The sequence below is a fragment of the Peromyscus californicus genome, unplaced genomic scaffold, assembly GCF_007827085.1.
Source record: "Peromyscus californicus insignis strain IS unplaced genomic scaffold, ASM782708v3 Scaffold_13__1_contigs__length_99412109, whole genome shotgun sequence".
NCBI lineage: Eukaryota > Metazoa > Chordata > Mammalia > Rodentia > Cricetidae > Peromyscus > Peromyscus californicus.
Window position 1 is genome coordinate 73,157,194 of NW_026294424.1, and position 20,945 is coordinate 73,178,138.

The following is a 20,945-nucleotide window of genomic DNA, read 5'->3' on the forward strand; positions in this document are numbered from 1 at the left end:
TCTAACCAATTTGTTGTGTGATATGCTTTAGAGGTGTTATTGATGTTACTATTGTATTCACGGTGAGAATTATAATGACTTCATACAATAAAGAATTTATTTGTTTATACTAGTGAAAAAGGTGTGTCTGTTGTTGAACTTCTAATTTCCCGTAAACTTTCTTTCTATGGTAATGTTCAATTGGGGCATTCTGTGATCTCTGTTCATCATCCTTTAAAAAGACACAGACAAGAGACAATATTATCCTTTTCATATTATTTTAAAGTATTAGATGATTACAATTTATAACAAAAATTATCTTGACAGCCACTTTTCTGCATACAATATAATTTTATAAATATTCCAGTGTAGCTTCTGAGTCTTACAATGAACTGTACAAAAGGATTCTTTTTTTTCCTGAAGAAATTATAGTTTAAAGCAAAATTCTACACTAAGGTAACAGGTCATAAAATCATGTGCATATTAGAAATGTTCAGAGAAATATTTGAGATTTTTTTACTTTTTATTTATACACACAATATCTTCAATATTGAGCTATAGATGTTTTAAAATATAAGAAAACAAAATTATGTGATGCATATTCATACAAGTTTTATCTTTGCATACAAAGATGTATTTTTTTTTAATCATAAGCAGATTTGGAATCACGAAGGGCTTTGCTTACTTTATGAGAGCCTGAAGAGAGGTCAGTGTTGAAAAGGCATGTCTTATAAGCATGGGGGCATACATTTTGACCAGCAGAGTTCATCCAAAGTCTGATATGGTAGCACTCATCTAAAATATCAGTACTTGTAAGGTAAGAAAGGAAACAGACATAAGAGAATGCCTGGAAGCCTGTGGGCCAGATGTCCTGGCAAAAGCAATAGCAAAACAATAGAAGCCTTATATCAAACAAGGTAGAATGTGAGGATCAACACCCAAGGTTGCCTAACTTCCACACATGCACCATGGAATGCACACGCCCATTCACACACATTAAAATTTACATACACAAAGAAAAGCAAACATTTAGCTATTTGGTCATATTTACTGCACATTGTGCTGTACACACATTAGAAAGTCAGTTACATAATGAGTGAATTAATTTTATAAAAGAACCATTTTTTCAGATCAAAATAAAAGTACATTTGTTATCAAATGAGTTCTGTTTGGTTGAACTGTTATTTTGCATGTTGGAGCTAGATTTTTCAACATCAAAATTATTGTAATTAGACAAGTGGTTAAATTACTAAGGACTCAAAAATGTTGGTGGATGAAGACTAAACCATATACATATATTCTTACTCTCTGTTCAGTGACCATCTCTGATATATACCACAATTTTTTTAGTTCTATCTATGTCAATACATGCTAATGTTTTAGATTTTTGAAATTCATGAATTGCCTTAGAGATTATTAAATATTTATATCTTAAAGAAAATAAATAGATTTCTCAGTTTTCCTGTAATGCTTAGGTCTGTGAGCAGTGACAGTCCTGGAATGGCTCAGGACAGCAGATGGTAAGGGACGATGTTGGTTAAGGTGTCATGCTTGCAATGCCTGGTGGCATCCTCTACAAATCAAGATTTCAAGATTGCATGTCACTCCTGATACTCTGAGACCTTATGGTACTCAAAGTTCCATGAAATTTAAAAGAAGTCATCCATGTAATGACACTAGCCTAGTGTTATTAATAACATATTTTGTAGGATGGAATTTTCCACTCAAGCATTTGAACTGGAGTCCACCTGGTAGTACTATGACCTCTACCAGATGTATCTGGTGCAAAGCTACATGTTAGCTTCTAAAATTGTTGGTCTGTTTATTTTTCCCCACAGGGCAAAATAGGGCAGTGGATCCTGATAACACTTAATATGTTGACTTGCTCTACCACAGTTCCCTTGAGAGACTCAACTATCCAAATGGACTGCAAAATGTTGAAATAGAGAAAGCAGTTTGTTCCAGGTTTGCATACTCTGACATTTGGTGAAATCGTTAAAATCTTATGTAGAGTGAACATGAGAACTATTGTTAATTATATGTTTTTTCTGCGAGAAACTTGGTAATTCTAACTGGTTCTCCAAGGACTGTAGTTAACACCCTCTTTCCGTTTTCGTTGCTTAGTGGATGACATGTTGTAGAATCCCTCCACATCAACAACAACAACAAAATACCCACAAAATGTTATAGAATCACTCCACATCATCAACAACAACAAAATACCCACAAAATGTTGTAGAATCCCTCCACATCAGCAACAACAAAATACCCACAAAATGTTGTAGAATCCCTCCACATCAACAACAACAAAATACCCACAAAATGTTATAGAATCACTCCACATCAACATCAACAACAAAATACCCACAAAATGTTAAGCTTCCCTTTCTTGCTTTGTGAAAATATTTTGTTTATTTATGTTACTGTTAAGATTATTATAAAATTACACTGTTTCTCCCTCTTCTTTCTTCCCTCCAAACTTTCCCATTTACTCTCACATTCTTAGTAGCATAGAAGTGGGAAAGCCTCCTCTCCTCTGCCTGGGGATTTTTAATTCTGTTCCTATTCTCTGTCAAGAAATGCTGTTTGAATCTTGAAGGAAGGCTCAAAACTCCAGGGGTTTCATTAAGAAGGACTATAGTTTTATCACCTAAGTCTTTTGAAAGTCCAAGGAATAATCAAGGTTTAAATTCATCCTTATTACTAAATAGATGCTATATTTTTATACAGGGTTTAATTGTCTAGTTCATTGTACAGCTCATTATTTCTTACCTGCATTTTCCTGTCATTTTGAAAAATTCATGGATATCTATTTATTTCCTTTTTTGTTGTTTTCTCCCTGAATATCTTAGTTCTTAAAGAAATGCTATAGTGCAGTACTTGTTCATTTGATAGATATTAAACTAAGAGTAGCATTGTACATGTGAGACATTTTTTCTATAGATACAACATTCAAGTCTGAGAATATATGAGACCTGAACTATAAATAGCTTTGATTATGCTTAATTTTTTTCTAGTGTGCATGCTAATTGTGTTCAATATTTTAATTTCACTGGATAACAATATCTGTTTTCTTTTAATGATGAGATATATTTTGTTTTTTATATCATTCTATTCTACCTTTTTCTTCTGCTTAATATTATACTTGCATTGCTTAAATTAAAACTACAGAGAATAGGGTCATTCTGTGCTTTAAAGAAAGATGACTGAATATATGCATTGGAGTCTGTACAGTATCTCCAAGTAGGCACTTAAAGTAATCCAGGAGAGACTTTAGGCTAAAATAATGTCTTGTAGATATATTTGTCTATCTTGACAATTATTATATAAAATTTAAGCTAGAACTTCAGATAACTTGTAATTCTGCTCCTGCAAGAGTATTGTTTACAGCCTTATTTTTTTGCCATCTTTGTAGTCCTTACCTTAGTTATCCTAGCTGTTGTCATTGTATTAATCTACATTGTTACTTCTCGTGTCAATGACCATCTCTGCTTGTTTAGGGTTTCTAATACAGAAATGTGTTGTTGCAATATTCTCCTTGATGACCATCCAGGTTCTGTCTGAACTTTTCAGTTCTTATTTGACTTATACCAAATCAAAAAACAAAATAAAGCTGACATCACTTAATCACTAAGCATTCTTTAATTTGATTTATCCCCACTTTTCTTATTGGATGTTTACATAATCATTATGATTTTAATATGGCATGCCCCATTGCTGTGGATTAGGCTCATTGTTAATAAGAATGTGATTGGTCAATAGTAGGGCAAGAAGTGATTGATGAGACATCCTGACTCAGAGAGAATAATGGCAGGAAGAAGGGCAGAGTCAAGAAAGTCAGGAGAGACACCAGTCAACCACTGAACAAGCAAGATGTGTAAAAAATGAGGTAAGAAACCATAAGCCACATAGCAAAGCATCAGTAGAAATGTGGGTTAATTTAAGTGTAAGAGTTAGCTAGTATCAAGCCTGTGCTATGGGCTGAGCATTTATAATTTGTGTTCAGCCTCTGTGTGATTATTTGGGACTGGGCAGTCAAGGAAAGAAATGTCTATTACATATGGCACCCAAATGTTTGGCAAGAATTTCCACATGAAACCTGAGGAAGCAGAGTCAAGCACGGCTTCTTGGTAGCAGCTTTATCTTGGGTAGGCTCTGTTTGCTAGGGGAGGAGCAGAGGCATGGCTCCTTTAAGAGACTGCTTCCTGATGCAGCATTAGCAGCAAAAAACTAGTGGCTCTTTTCAGAGGCCCTGCTACCAAACACTTAAATGGGGTTTATGAGCAATGTGTAGCATGCTACTCAAGGGCAACATAGATTCAGAAACTTTCCAGTTAGGGTGGTAACATGGCCCAGGCAGTACCTACCCCATGAAGCTAGGCACTCAGGGAACAAAGGAGTGGGGCTGAGCCAGCCACCAAAGCCACTGCTTTGGTCCTAGCTGTGCTACTTAGTAGTTTAAAAATCCATGTGTTCAGAAAAAGATAAAGGTATGCCGTAAACATAGATTTAGACAAAAAAAAAATATTCTAAATAGTTTACAGTGTGTTTGAAAGTGTACAAAGGCTTTGGAGAGAGAAGAGAAATAGTATATATAGTCTTAGATTCAAAAATATAGTATTAAAATTATAAAATGTAGCCCTTAAAAGGGGAGTAAAGTAATATAAAAGGAAAGATCCACATAAAGATAGAAAATATGCATGGAGTCTAGATACTGTATGTTATTGTGTTGTCTTTGTATTTTTTGAGTGCTGAGGAAGGGGCAATAGCTGCTAAGAAACACTGGATTATGGAAAGTCCTAGATTCAACCAACCTATGTTTTAAAATATACTGACTTCAAAATATATCAAAAGATATGTTACTTTGGAGGAAAGGTTATGCTTTTATTTCCACAGGAAATGAGAGGCTATGGATTCATTCCAAGTTAAGGAAAATCAGGTTTGATTGAGAAAGACACCCCCTGAAAAATCTGGCTACAAACATAAATAAACCTAGTAGAATTACAAGACACATGATGCATATTTTACCTTCTCAAACATAAAACAAAAAACCATCTCTGGCTACCTTGTATACATTGTACAGTACATGCTTGTATTAATGCAGATATGTATGTTACCTTTAAAAGTTTATGTATTTTCAGAGCAAGGGGACCAAATACCAATGAAAACAGGTGGCCCAGATAATCGAACATGTCAAAATGCCTCTGTTACAGTCTCCTCAGAATTCTGCATCCAGAACATGTTCAAGGCTGCTGATTGAGATGATCCAGCCTCACAGAATACTCTAGTCAGAACTTGACCATAATCCTAAATTTTCTCATGGCCCTCTAAAGATTACCAGTGCCCTCATTCAGTAGAAAGTAGTCTATAGAACTATGTCTATATTCCCCAAATTAAATTATGAATGTTTGTTATCATTTAAGGGGAAATTGGTTACAAGTTGTTATTGGTAATAGAAAAAAGCTGAAAATGGAGGTTAGATTCAAGGATCTTTTTCTGAAAAGAAAAAGGGGGTATAGAAATGATAGGATAAAAAGGTAGATTATTGAATCTATTTTAATCAAAAAAACAACTATTAATTTTATATATTTTACATTGTTATAGATTTTAATTTATTGATACAAATTTAAAGTTAATTTTGTTATGATATATATACATGTCTACTCTTGTTTAAGGTATTGTACTTATGCATCTCAATTAAAAATATAATGTATATTTAGTAAATGCAGATTAATAATTATTTGTTTATAGTAGTAACCCATTTCTATCAAACTTACGGTCATGTTAGTTAGGTTTTCTAGGTATGTGGTGATATATTTCAGAGAGAGAGGTAATCTTCAAACATTTCAAAGATGAACAGAATATGACATTTTAATGTTTTAAGAACTTAGACTTTTCTATACAGTGACATACATCTGCTCCTGGAAGCACCAATTACTTCAAAGAGGATGATGGGCATTGAAGAAACTCCATATGGAATTTGTTTTCTTTATGGAAAAAGCTAACCATGTGGATAGAGAAACTGTCTTTCCCTCAATTGCTGACAGTTATTGTCCCAGCTGGTCCAGCAGGATGTAAGAAAGGCAACTTCCAAACTTTGCCAAGACAAGGTAGGACAGTCTTTCAAAATTCCCTGCATCACAGAAAATTCTGTCAGAATATGGTAGGACTGTAGACGAGAGTTGCATGCCCTAATTTTATAGAGGAACTTTGGGTGACTGTCCATGCAGCCTGATATCCCTGTCATTGGGTAACATTTCACACTTCTGAGGTCTTTGATGAAGTTGAAAACTAGATAGTCATAGTTACAGGTTTTCTTAGTTATGGTAAAGGATAAATTAGATGTAAAACTGTAGACTCACTAAGATAGGGTAGATAATTGAGTATTTTCTCAATTTTTGCCAAATACTAATATCCTGAATATTTTAACTGTAATTCTTACTTAATAACTATTTCTGTTGTATATAATTTTACTATGTTAATGTAAAACCTTCCTTTTTAATTGGACAAAAAGGAGGAAATGCTGTGGATTATGCTTATTGTTAATAAATACCTGATTGGTCAATAGTAGGGCAAGAAGAGATTATGTGAGACAGCCTGACTCAGAGAGAATGATGGGAGGAAGAAGAGCTGAGTCATGAGAGTCAGGAGAGCCACCAGTCAGCTGCTGAGCAAGCAGAAGATGTAAAAAGTCAAGTAACAAGCTATAAGCCATGTGGCAAAGCCTAAATACAAATGTGAGTCAGTTTAAGTGTAAGAGTTAGCTAGTAACAAGCCTGAGCTATCAACCAAGTTTTATAATTCATATTGAGTCTCTCTGTGATTATTTGGGACTAAGTGGTCAGTACAGGAAACTTCCATTTACACCCCATTCATGCTTTTCTGTGCTCCATCAGATGTGATGTATCACCTAACATAGTTCTACACTCTTTTTTTTTTGCATTTAAAAGTGTATTTTGCTTATTTTTACATTAGCTTTTCCTTCACTCCAGTCAATTCATATATTTTTGCAAATAAACACTTTCATACACATATATAGAATTAGTGTGCAAAATTGTGAGTGGGAAGCTTAATGAATATTTACACAATGAACACACTTCCATGACTCAGACAGAGAAATCAAATACCACCACAAACAAGAAGTCCTTCTTGTGCTCCTTTTCATCCCCTGTCCCTATCCTCATCTCCAAAAAATAATACTACTCTGACTTATAATACCTGGTTTGTTTGGTCTGACTTTTATGTTACATAAAAGAAATTGTAAGTATCATTTAAGATAAGGTGGATACATCTGCAATCATGAAAAAGATGACTCTGTAATCCCCCTCCCCTTTTTCTTAAAGAAAATTTGGTCAAGTTTTGGTACCTTAGCTTTTTTTTTAATTTTACAATATAATTTAGTTCTACATATCAGCCATGGATTCCCTTGTTCTTCCCCCTCCCGCCCCCTTCACCTTCCCCCGAGCCGACCCCTCCATTCCCACCTCCTCCAGGGCAAAGACTCCCCCGAGGATTAAGATCAACCTGGTAGACTCAGTCCAGGCAGGTCGAATGCCCTCCTCCCAGGCTGTGCCAAGTGTCCCTGCATAAGCCCCAGGTTTCAAACAGCCAACTCATGCATTGAGCACAGGACCAGGTCCCACTGCCTGGATGCCTCCCAAACAGATCAAGCCAATCAACTGTCTCACCCATTCGGAGGGCCTGATCCAGTTGGGGGCCCTTCAGCCATTGGTTCATAGTTCATGTGTTTCCATTCGTTTGGCTATTTGTCCCTGTGCTTTTTCCAATCTTGGTCTCAACAATTCTTGCTCATATAAACCCTCCTCATTCTCGCTAATTGGACTCCCAGAGATCTACCCGGGGCCTAGCCATGGATCTCTACATCCAGATCCCTCAGTCATTGGATGGAGTTTCTAGCATGACAATTAGGGTGTTTGGCCATCCCATCACCAGAGTAGGTCAGTTTGGACTTTCTCTCGACCATTACCAGCAGTCTATTCTGGGGGTATCTTTGTGGATTTCTGTGGGCCTCTCTAGCATTTTGCCTCTTCCTATTCTTATGTGGTCTTCATTTACCATGGTCTCCTATTCCTTGTTCTCCCTCTCTGTTCTTAATCCAGCTGGGATCTCCCGCTCCCCCAAGCTCTCTTTCCCTCGACCCTAGCCCTTCATTACCCCCACTCATGTCCAGGCTGTTCATGTAGATCTCATTAATTTCTCCATTATTGGGCGATCCCCGTGTCTTTCTTGCGGTCCTGTTTTCCAGGTAGCCTCACTGGTGATGTAAGTAGCAGTCCAGTCATCCTTGTTCCACATCTAGTATCCTCCTATGAGTGAGTACATACCATGTTTGTTTTTCTGAGTCTGGGTTACCTCACTCAGGATGATTTTTTTCTAGATCCATCCATTTGCCTGCAAACCTCATGATGTCATTGTTTTTCTCTGCTGAGTAGTATTCCATCGTGTATATGTACCACATTTTATTTATCCATTTTTCAGTTGAAGAGCTAGGCTCACAACCAGCTCTACACTCTTAACTACTTGTCTTTGTTTCAAAAATATTTCTTGGGCATGCAGCCTTAGCAAATTCTCTGAACTTGAAACTAAGACTTTTTTATGTTGCTGAGGTTAGACTCGCTGCATAGAAATAGGGATAGTGAGTTGTTGGCACCTAAATTCCAAGAATCTTTTCTGTTGTTTTATATATCCTATGTTTGTAGAACTAATACAATTATCTAGAATTAATCATTTTCCTCATCACTCATGTTATATCACATGTGTATTTAGTTCACATTAACTAGCTTTCTTCTCTTGCATATTTCTTCCCTTATCTTTCAAAAATCTTCTCTAAGTAAAGCCTCCTCACCTTATCAAAACAAAAAACAAAAACAACAGATTCTCAGACATCTCATTGGATAATATTTCTAGTCAGATACAGCTAATTGGGTACTTTTTTCTTTTATGTGTCTCTAAAAAGTACAGATAGTTTATAAAACTCTAAACTTTATTAAGGCATTTATCATTTAAATTCTATAAGAACATCACCTCATTATACTGAGTCTATGAATATTAGGCAGTGAATCAATGCTAATTAACTTAATTAGTAATGAGAAATAATACTTTATCATTTCATGAAACATTTTTATTGGTTTGCATATAATGGCAGTAATGAAGAAAACAGACAGTGAACCAACATTTTTGTGTGTGTTTAGTATGAAATCTATCACAGAGATAAAACATACCCATAAAAAATTGGATTGAAATGTATGCAAAGTTATGAGATAATCTCTGAAGTGTCATAAATGATGACATCATGGAAAAGCCAATATATAAACTTAAGTGGAATTGCAAGTCAATGTGGATCATGATTTTTAATAGACTGAAATATTTAAAGTCTATCTGAGTCTCCATGTGAGTCCACAATGCAATATATGACCATCTGTTCCCTTCTCACTTTATTCCTAGCTATCAATAGATTACGGCAAGGAGTTACTACTTCTATATGAATCTTAGCACAAAAGCTTTACATAATTAAAAATGATAGAACTGGGACAGAATGCTAAACACAAACAGAAGGATAAAAAGACAGCTGGCATAATTAACAGTGAATAAACGAGGTTTAACTAGCCTGAGAACAAAGAACACTGAAACACCATGAAAAACAGAGGAACTTCTACTGAGAGATAATTCTGCTGATATATAACTTAAAATGTTTTCCTTCAATTGCATTTTTATTAATTGGGGCATTTTCATAAAATGGGGCATTTGGTTTTTAAATTTTGTAGCCCCTGCTGTTTATTTCTCAGTTCAAGGCATAATCCTTTGAGTGTGACACTGAAATTGGCTTATGCAGAGATGATTATAATGTATATTCAGAGAATTGTGACTTCAGGTGAGAAATAAGCAGCAGGAACAGATGAACTCTTAGCAACTGAGACCTATTTTCATGTAAATATCCCCACGGTGATAGGAAGATGAGGGAATTACTAAACACAGAGAGCTTACAAAAATATTATTTCACATTGACTGGATTTCTATGTTTTGTGTAGAAGAATCAGTCACAGAGATTTTAAAAATGTATTCGTAGGTTCCTATAGGTACCATTACATGACTTCTCAAAGAAAAATTACACTCACTTATATCTATTATTAGATGAAGCAGACTAATAGATGACATACCTGGAATATCATCCTTGCAAAATAATATTTCATGTATTTCTATAAATTAAAAAGAGAATTCAGGAAAAACTTTCATTCAGAGAAATAATTACTTGATATATACATCAATGATATATACACACAGATTTGCTATTTTGTAGAATCCTGATATATTTTAAGAAGGTATAAAACAGACAAAAACTCCAGAAGGCTTATTCATCTAGGCAAGGTATATTTTCATATGATGTTCAAATTAAACCAAATTAAGTCAATGAACAATCTATGCAGAATAAAGCACAATAATGGTTGACAATGAATACCAATATTTTTTAAATTTGAAAATAAATTGTTTTTCATATAAGAAATTCTAATACTTGTTTCCCCACCCCTAATCTCTCTCATATCCCCTGCATCCCCCTACCCAGACAACTCCACTCCTGCTTTCTCTTTTTTTTAGAAAACAAACAGGCAGACAAAAAGCAAATAAACCAGAATGTAAAAGCATAACACACACACATAGAAGCACACAAACACATACACATAGAGACACACACTCAAACAAACACACACAAACACAATACACCCAAAACACACACACAAACACATGTAGAAACACACACAGTGAAACACATACACAAACACATGCACACATACAGACACACACACGCACACACACTTGAATAAACAGAAAAAGTTATATACAGACACACACACACACACAAAAATACCCACACAAACTCACACACACAAACACACATGCACATACAAACATACACACACATACTAAATAAAAATAAAAACACAGAATCAGAAACTGCAAAATAAAAGGAAAAGATCAGTAAACAAAAAAATTGCTGACAAAATTCTACAAGACAAAAAACATCTACAAAAGTATGATTAGGTTCATTTTGTTTAGGGAATCAACTGATAAGTATGGGTAAGAGGGCAGGGACAGAAAGGCATATAGGCATAGGTATACAGGAAGTAGGTCTCTCTGGAGGCTCAGGAGTTGGTGAAGTAAAGTTTTCTGTGGCTTGTCCTATTCCTCTGCTCTTTCAGTTTTTGCCCCAATATCTGGCTCCAGTTTTTTTTTTTTTTTTTTTTTTTTTTTTTTTTTTTAATAATAAGACTGTTCATCAATTCGTCTTACATCTGGTAACCCAATGTTTGTGTCACAAATTCACTAAAAAATCTGCTTGCAGTCTTGAAGCCCCCCACCCCTCCCCGCTCAGGCCAGAGCTACATGGCTCAGGCCTGAGCCGCACATCTCCAGAATCTCCACCCTCCCTGGGTTGGAGTATTTTTGGCTTCTTCTCTCCTGGTGGGTGGTGGGCTCTGCTATTGCTTCTGTTGTTCTATGCAGAGGAGTCAGCCTCACATCTGAATTGTCATGGTCAGCAAATTTGGTGAGTCAATTGAGATATCTTAAAGGGAGAATTTAGGTAAAAGAAAAATTTTTCCCACATTAAAAAATGGGAAACAGTTTTACAACAGAAGGCATTTTGTCTCTGTTTGATAACACATTAGGTGCTCTGAAAATGGGGCAATTAAATGAGAGGATAATTGATGTAGATGGGATTTACATAACGTCAATTATGAATATTATTTGATCATTTTTGTTTTAACATTAAAATGTTTGTTCAATCTGAGTGCCAAGATAGAGTTTTAGAAAAACCTGTTAAAACAAATCATGGAATAATTAGACTCAGACAGAAGAATTTAAAGGTGAACCTATCTCAGCATTGAATTATATGGATACAGAAAAACAGTCTAAAGTTTGCAAACAGGGAACATTAATCTATTCAGTAACCTTACAAAAACTACCAAAGGTCCTGTGGAAATGTTAGATTTGAGGAGATTTAAAGAAGCTATAGTCTTATATGGTATGCATTCTCCATTTGTAAATCAGATGTTAAACTCGTGGTCAACATGTAATAGAATTATCTCTAAGGAACAGAAAGATCTTGATTTAACTTTGGTAGGTCATATATATCAGTGAATTTATCCATTTCTTTTCAGTTTTTTTGTGTTTTTTTAATCTTATAATTTAACTTAGTTTTACATGGCAGCCATGGATTCCCCTGTGTCGTGTCCCACCCCCCCTCAGCCTATCTCCCATTACCATCTCCTCCAGGGCAAAGACTCCCCTAGGGATTCAGCTCAACCTGGTAGATTCAGTCCAGGCAGGTCCAATCCCCTCCTCCCAGGCTGAGCCAAGTGTCTCTGAATAAGCCCCAGGTTCCAAACAGTCAACTCATGCACTGAGGACAGGTCCTGGTCCCACTGCCTGGATGCCTCCCAAACAGTTCAAACTAATCAACTGTCTCACTTATCCAGAGGGCCTCCTGATCCAGTTTGGGGCTCCTCAGCTATTGGTTCACAGTTCATGTGTTTCTATTAGTTTGGCTATTTGTCCCTGTGCTTTTTCCAATCTTGGGCTCAACAATTCCTGCTCATATAAACCCTCCTCTTTCTTGCCAATTGGACTCCCGGAGCTCCACATGGGGCCTGGCCATGGATCTTTGCATCTGCTTCAGTTTTCAAATTTAGTGGGATATAAGTCTTTATAGCATATCTTTATGAAAGAGGATGTCTTCTTGTCTGTTGTGATGTCCTATCTAACACTAATTTTATTGACTTGGATCTTTTCTCTGTGTCTTTTAGTTAATTTGGCAAAGGTTTTATAAATTTTATTGATTCTCTCAAGGAATAATATTTCATTGATTTTTTTTGTATTGTAATATTTGTTCCTATATCTTTTATTTCAGCGATTAGTGTGATTATTTCTTGCCATCAATTCTTTGCCTGTTATTCTTTCTTCTCCTTCTTCTCCTTCTCCTTCATCTTCTCCTTCTCCTTCTTCTTCTTCTCCTTCTTTGTCATCTTCTTCTTCTTCTCTTCCTCCTCCTCCTTCTTTTCTTCTTCGTTCTCGTTATTCATTGTCTTCTTTTTTTCTGTATTCTAGAGCTTTTAGGTATGCTGTTAAGTTACTGATATGAGATACCTTGAAGTTGTTGCTTTATTTTGTTCAATGAAGGCTATTAGTGCTGTGAAGTTGCTTCTTACAATTTCACTAATTGTAATCTACAGCTTTGAATATGTCGTGTTTGCCTTTTCATTTAATTCTAGTAGGTTTTTAAATTCCCTTCTTAATTCCTGTCTTGGCCTGTTTACACTCTTTAGTAATTAATATGGTTGCATTTGAAAAGTTTTTCTTTCTCCATTTATTGTGATTTAAAATTCTGCTGGGTATAGTAGTCTAGGCTGGAATTGGTGGTCTCTTAGAGATGTAAAATATCTGTCTAGACATTTCTGGCCTTTAGTCTTCCTTGAGAAGCTGAATGTTATTTTAAAAGGTCTGCCTTTTTATGTTTTCTTTTTTTTTTTGTATTTTCCCTTGTATATTTTAATGTTTTTCTGTACTTTTAGTCCTTTTCCTGTTTAATATTTGTTCTGTACTTTTAGTGTTTTGATTATATGTGTCGTAAAGATTTTCTTTTCTAACTGTATCTCTTTGATGTTCTGTATCCTTCTTGTACCCAAAAGTGTGGTCTGTGTAAAGAATGATGAAATAGAAATTCTTGTTAAGTGTATTAAAAAGAGAACAAAACAGGAAGGGGTTGGCTGGACATCCTAATGTGAAAGGCTAAAATGAGGTCTGTACAATGGATTGTACTTTGTGCTGAATTAAATGTAAACCAATGATGTCCTTGGAAATAATATTGCCTGTCTAAGCAGAGTTTTGTGTTATGATTTCCTTAATATTACTATTGAATCCTCAGACAGTAATACGGTGACAGGAAGAGAAAACATGGCCAGATCTAAATATGTAAAGATTTGCCGAGAAGCTAAATCTGTTCCTTAAAAAAGGCAGTTATAGGGCCGGGCGGTGGTGGCGCACGCCTTTAATCCCAGCACTCGGGAGGCAGAGGCAGGCGGATCTCTGTGAGTTCGAGGCCAGCCTGGGCTACCAAGTGAGTTCCAGGAAAGGCGCAAAGCTACACAGAGAAACCCTGTCTCGAAAAACCAAAAAAAAAAAAAAAAAAAAAAAAAAAAAGGCAGTTATAAAACTCTAATAATAGTGAAAATTTGTGACATCATTACTGTTTTGAGAACATGAAACAGAAATGAGTAGTTACATATTTGCTATACATATCTCAACTCTATTAGAGATATTAAAAATAATTGTAAGCAATTACAATAAATCTGCCCCGTACATAATTTTAATTCTGGGAGTATGTCTTAACCTCATTAACTAAAGCAATATAATCCTTTAGAAAATGTTTGCATTTTGTCTTTAAAACATTAAAAAATAAAACCAAAACATGAAATGTAAATATATGAAAAATCACATAATTCAAGATAACAATTCAACATATTTATAGATCCATGTTTTTTCTTCAAATGTTGAGGATTAATTTCTAAATCTTGTATTTTATTTTGTACACTTTTAAGATTACACAAAGTTACTTGAATAGAATTGAGTGTGCTAGAGGTTACTTTGAAGGGGACTTTCATAGTCAGGGACCTCCAGAAAGGGACCTAAGTGGTAATTTTTATATGGTGCTAACTCAGAACCCCCCAAATAAGATTCTCTCTCTTTCTCACTCTCATTATCCCTGTCATGATGTAATTGATAGACTGAGTATCATACCCTCAGTTTTAGCTCTCCCTCTCCTTGTCTCTTAGATTATAGAAATAGCATCAAATAAACATTATGAATTTGGAATATGGCAATGAGGGAAAAAAGATGAGATTGCAAAAGCAAATTCTTTGATATCATATTATTTACCTAACTCCATGAGAATCAGTCAAAGCAATCAACGTGGGAACTTCATTTACTCTCCATGTTCTGCTCTGCATAGGGGGTATCCAACATTCCTCCGGGTTATAATATGCAATCATATTAGAAACAAGGAGCTGAGTTTTATTATGACTGTGCTTAGGATTAACAATATTAACTCTAAACCAGAATCTACAAATTTTTCAGTCAATACTAATTGCTGTGGTAATTTCTGTAGTTACATCATAATTAATCTTAGTGTCTTCACTAAGAATACATATACAGTTTGAAATACAAAATTATTCCTTATAAACTAACATTTATAAGTAATTAACATGTATTTGTATGTTATGTATCAGAATTATTCAAGGCACATTGTCTCTTGGCATTTAAAATGTCTGGCTCATTATAACTTCACATGCAATCTAGCCTTGATGGAAAAGCCCTTACATAGGACATGAGTTCATGTATGTAGAGCTGTTTCGTTTTCAACAAATTTTTTTCTGCTTACTTGATTTCCTGAAGAATTTTGAAATCTTGACAAATGCATAGTAAAAAAGATTAAGTGTAGACTCATGAATTTCCCATATTTTTCACCATAATGAGAAAATAAAAACCAATCCCTTTAGAGAACGAAACCAATAGAACATAAATCATTCTTCTATCGGCCTGCAGTCAAGGACATAAAGTGGCTGCAAACATGACTAATCCCTGCTTTCTGAGAAATGATTATTTATGTTGTCATCACCCCCTCAGTTTTTAGCTCATTGCCCTGCCCTCCCAGTACAAGTAATCATTGGAAAGTCATACTTTCTGTACTTTGGGAAGCATTTGAAGCTAGAATTGAGGCTTGCTTCTCTAATTGCTTCAATATTGGTGGAATGCTGCTCAAAACCCCAAAGTCACCCACTACCATTCACTAAGGCATTCAGCTTTCTACTTCTGTTACCTCATCATTGCTTGCCAAACTAACCAAATTCAAATTGGTTATATGAACAAGTTTCATACTGTTGATAGTTAGTAGCTCTAAACAACACAAATCTGGAGCATAAAGGGACTTTAAATTATAACTTTAATAATACACATATATACATAAATATATTATGCTCACTTTTAGTTCATATACATTTCACAAATAATAACATGTACCAATTTTAATAGAATAAAGATAGCAGATTTTTCTAAGACCACCTTTGCCAACTATTTAGATTTAAAATGAATGGGAAGTGTCCTATTACACATATTTCAAAATCTCTTAAAGAAATCCTTTATTTTGCTGCTTTAACTCATTGGTCATGTAAAGTGCTAACACATTTGAAAATGGCACCGGGTGTACATTCTAGTGTTCACAGAATCCTGGGATATAGATCATAGTGCATTTATGGCTGAAATCAGCATTTTGTTGTTTAACTTTTTATTTTATTTTATAATTAATTTAACTTTTCTTGTTATTTCAGACCCATACTTCTGTTGCAGCATAAGTGAGCTGCATAAAATAGAGATTTAGAATTCTACGCTCAAAAATATATATCCTGTAGCAGTCATGAAATATTTCAGTGAAAAATCAAAGCTACTTTTGCATTTTCCAAAAAAAAAGGAAAACTTTCCAAGTATTTTGCTTCCTGGTCAGAAGTCTGTGAATATATCTATTATAATTATAATTGAAGATTGACTACTTTAAGAACATAGTGTAAGACTAGAAAAAAAAAAGATCCAAAACCTCAAATAAATTACATTAACTGTACATTAGGGGAGATGCAAAATATCCCAAGGTATAATGAAATGTCAGAGTTATAATCATCTCTTTTTCAGGTTTAGTGCTCAGTCTCCTGTGATTTTGCATAAAATGCTCTTGCACCTCACTTAACTGCTAGGAAGTACAATTGATTTGCTTACAATATTTATTAGAACATTAGTCATGAACATTGGCAACAAATGGAAGCAAATAATACTTCCTTTACACAAGTATGGCAAGCTTATGCAAGTCAAAGTGTAGGAGGTGATATAAATATAAGTGTGACTCATACTCCTTGCATTATGCAGATTTACCAGAAGAAAATAGAACAATAAGAGATCAATATACTCCATTCATTTTTTTCAACATAGTGGCATTTTGCTAAATTATCAATAAAAGGTCACCACAAAGGAAATAAGAACAGAAAGTAAGTGTACTTGGTATTAATTAATAAGAGGCTAAACCTAAAGAAATGATCTTGACAAACACAAGCTTCATACCATGATGATTTTCCAAACTTTTCATGAGACTTGGAGAGTGATGGAAAAACAAGACGGTGGAGAAGCAAGAGGAGGAGTTGGAGGGGAGAGGAAAGAACGGGGAAAAACAGGGAAGAGAAAAAATGAGAGGAAGGGAGAGGTCTGGAGAGTAGAGGAGGAAAAAGAGGAGAAAGAACAAAGGAGTAAAGCAGGAGAGAGAGAGAGACAGAGACAGAGAGAGAGACAGAGAGAGAGACTTTTAAGTCAAATAAGAATTGAAATATTGACAACTGGTAACATCATGAACATGTCTGCATAACCCCTGTATACAGACCTCATTAAAGTCATATATACATACTTCAGTTCCTAGTTACCTACTTCAGTTTTCTGGGCTTCCTGGGCAATAGCACATGAAATTGTTCTAAAAGCAAACCTGACTTTTTCACATTGCTGGATTCTAGTCATTCTGATTCCACCAGAAGTTTTGCCCTTTACAATAATGCCCTTTTTGACAAAGCATTTCCCAGGTAAGTAAAACCCATTAACCTTCCCAGGCTGCTGTGCCAATGAGATCAGCACAACACAAAGAACTGACTATGTGAATATATTGGAACAGAACAGTCTTTGAAGCTGTACTGAGTTGATTTTGAACATTATAATACAATTACTTTGACATGTCTTCAATTTAATGTGACTCAAAAGTTAGTTACACTGTTTCCAGACAACGATGACTTCCATTTATGACAATTTCAAATGATCTGAGGCAAATTCTACCATTGTTTTGTCTAGCAACAGTCTTATTAAAGTATGTGTATGAGTAAAGGAATTGGACATGAAAAGCTTATATGTAGTGTTAGTGCAACATTGATAAATAATATCTGACCCACCAATCTCATTTTTCTTTCTTTCTTTTAATAGCACTTAAATGTGTTAATGTCTGCTTTGATTACTTAATTGTTTGTTATATGTAACTACTCCTATGGTAGTTCATCTTCCACAGTGTTGTATTTACATTGCCCTACATAAATCACACTAAGTGGTAGAGATAGAAAGTCTTTAGACTTGTAACTACCTTATTGTCTATTTTAGAAAAAAATTTCCTAAAGTGTTAATATTATTAATTAGTAACAAATGTACTGAGATTTAGATGTTGTATTCCACTCTAGAAATAGGGAATAATAGGTCAGGATGCTTTTCTATTCATTGAGAATGTAGCAATGAATAATACAAAGGTTCTTCATTTAGATTTAATATTAATATTTAATATGCATAATAGCTTTATCAAATTAGAAGTGTCTTCCCTTTTAGAAGGCAAATATAAGTGGTGAAGCAGGACATGATTAAAAATAAGGAGACAAGTAGAATGTGAATAAGGTGAAAGTGGATATGTAGGGAAAGAATATGCAGAAATGTGCAAGCAGGAAGTGAATAAACAGGAAATGGGTACGTAGGAAATGAATAAGCAGTACATGTATAAGCAGGAAGTTGGTAAGCAGTAAGTGAGGAGCAAATGATTTTCTTAAGAGAGTGGAGTAGTTGTATATAGCTACCATAAAAGTCACATTTCAAAGATGTTTGTGTTTTACAAAGGACTTTTCCTCTATGTTCTCCACTTCTGTCAGAGCATTCTTCAGGTTGGTTTGTGTAGCTTGCTGTTGCTTCTTCAGGAAGACTGATTTAATATCTTACATCTTAGGCAGAGTGTTTTCATAAAAATATTCCGTCTTCATCTAGCAGCATCAATAGTGTAGTCTCAAAGCAAAATTAACTATTTATCACTTTATAACATACAATGTTCTACATTGCTAAAGAAAAGCAATTCCACTGGTTGAGTGCAAAAATAACATTCTTATTTCTTTCTCATTTCACATGTTGACACATAGTACTCTAAGATTGATTCAATCTTCAGCATAATGCAGTCATTTTGGTTTACCTTTTTGTATTTGATGAGACCTATTTGCTCCCCAAGTCAAAATGATTACAATCAGTTCCAAATATGTGTTTTGATTGTAATAACTAAATCAAATGTTCATTAATATTGAAGTCAGAGCACTATATCTACTGTTCTTTCTTCATTTACTTTTATTAGAATTTTAAACATTCAGATTAGCCCTAATTAAAACAAATGCAGACTAAATGTCAAGCTTCGTGTGAATAAAATGTAAGAAATCATGAAAAGTTAAAATAATGGGAAAGCATAGTGCAATGAGAGAGAGCAAGGCAATGGCTGTCTGGGTGCAGTGGAAGAGCAGCATCATGAGTCTCTCATACATTTGCTGGTAAGATCTTTGACAAAGTTATTCTTTTGCCTGTCTGTTTCTCTCAACATCTTAAATTTCTTTTCATTCCTTTGCATGATTTTTAACAGATGACAGAATAGATACATCAGAGAGAATCTTCTGAGATTAATACCTAAAAATATAATTGTTACTCTATGTACAGAAAGGTAAATTCTCTCTTTTGTTAAAATGTATAACTATTCATATACAAAATAATAAGGTTCATTTAAAAATAACATCATATAGTTAAAGTTAAAAAAAACTAAGAAACAACTTTTTGTTTTGGTTTTTGTTTTTCGACTCAGGGTTTCTCTGTGTAGTTTTGCGCCTTTCCTGGAACTCCCTTCGTAGACCAGGCTGGCCTTGAATTCACAGAGATCCACCTGCCTCTGCCTCCCGAGCGCTAGGATTAAAGGCATGTGCGACCACCACCCAGCTGAAACAACTTTCTTTAAATTTTAGGCATCATATGCAATTTTATGGAGAAGCAAACTCCATTGGAATTTATACGGTGTAGGTGGTTTAAGATGAAATAATTCAGTCTCTTTAATCTTCCTCTACTTCCTTTTGTGTATAACTAAAAATATAACTGAATCATATTGAAATTTTCCAGTGTTCAGTCATATGGATGCTTCAAGTTTCTTTTAATTCTTATATTGATGTATCATGTATATCTTCACACATAATTTCCATTTAAATGCTCTTTGTTTCCAATTTAGGTAACATCACAGGTTAAAGAAAACTACGTTTTGGATTCAACACATATTTCTAAATTTGGTTCTATTATGTATCTTTTTGAAATGGAAAATTTACATAAATATAAATGTATAAAGATTTACCATAGAGTGTTTTGAATGCATAGAAATACAAGAAAATTTGCTCTATATGCTATGTTGGGTTAGTTTGTTTTAATAGTAGGTTGGCTGTAAAATGTTTTAAAAATATAGTCATATTTTTAAATAACTTATGTAAAATTCTCATAACTCTAAAAGTATTAGGTAGACAATTATAAAACCATTAAGAGCAGACTCTAACCTGCAATTACAGGAAAAGAACAAATGTCCATGACTTTTATCTTCAAGAAAATAATTCCTTCATGTTGAAGATTCTATTTTTTAGTACAAATAGTTTCTCTTCCCTACTGAAACACTTCAATATAAATCCACTGCTCCAAAGAGAAACAGCATAAACTTTAATGGGCTCACAGCTTCCATGCTGATATCTGCCTCGTGTTTGTGGCTCATCTCATACACTGGCCTGTGGGCTCCACCCTCAGTCCTCTGCTATGATTCCACTTCCACAGGGCTGTATGTACCACAACATATGGCCCTGGAAACTGTTCTCTTCTTCATAGTCCACTTTCTGCAAATATTTCTTTCTCTAGAAAATCATACATTAATCATTAATTCTTTAGGGAACTGTGTCCATTATACCTTGACTAAATACATTCCTTCATTACATACTCCACAGATCTTTATCTTTTGTGTGTTGAGGACAACAATAAAAAGTTTTCATTCATGTGCACATTTTGCT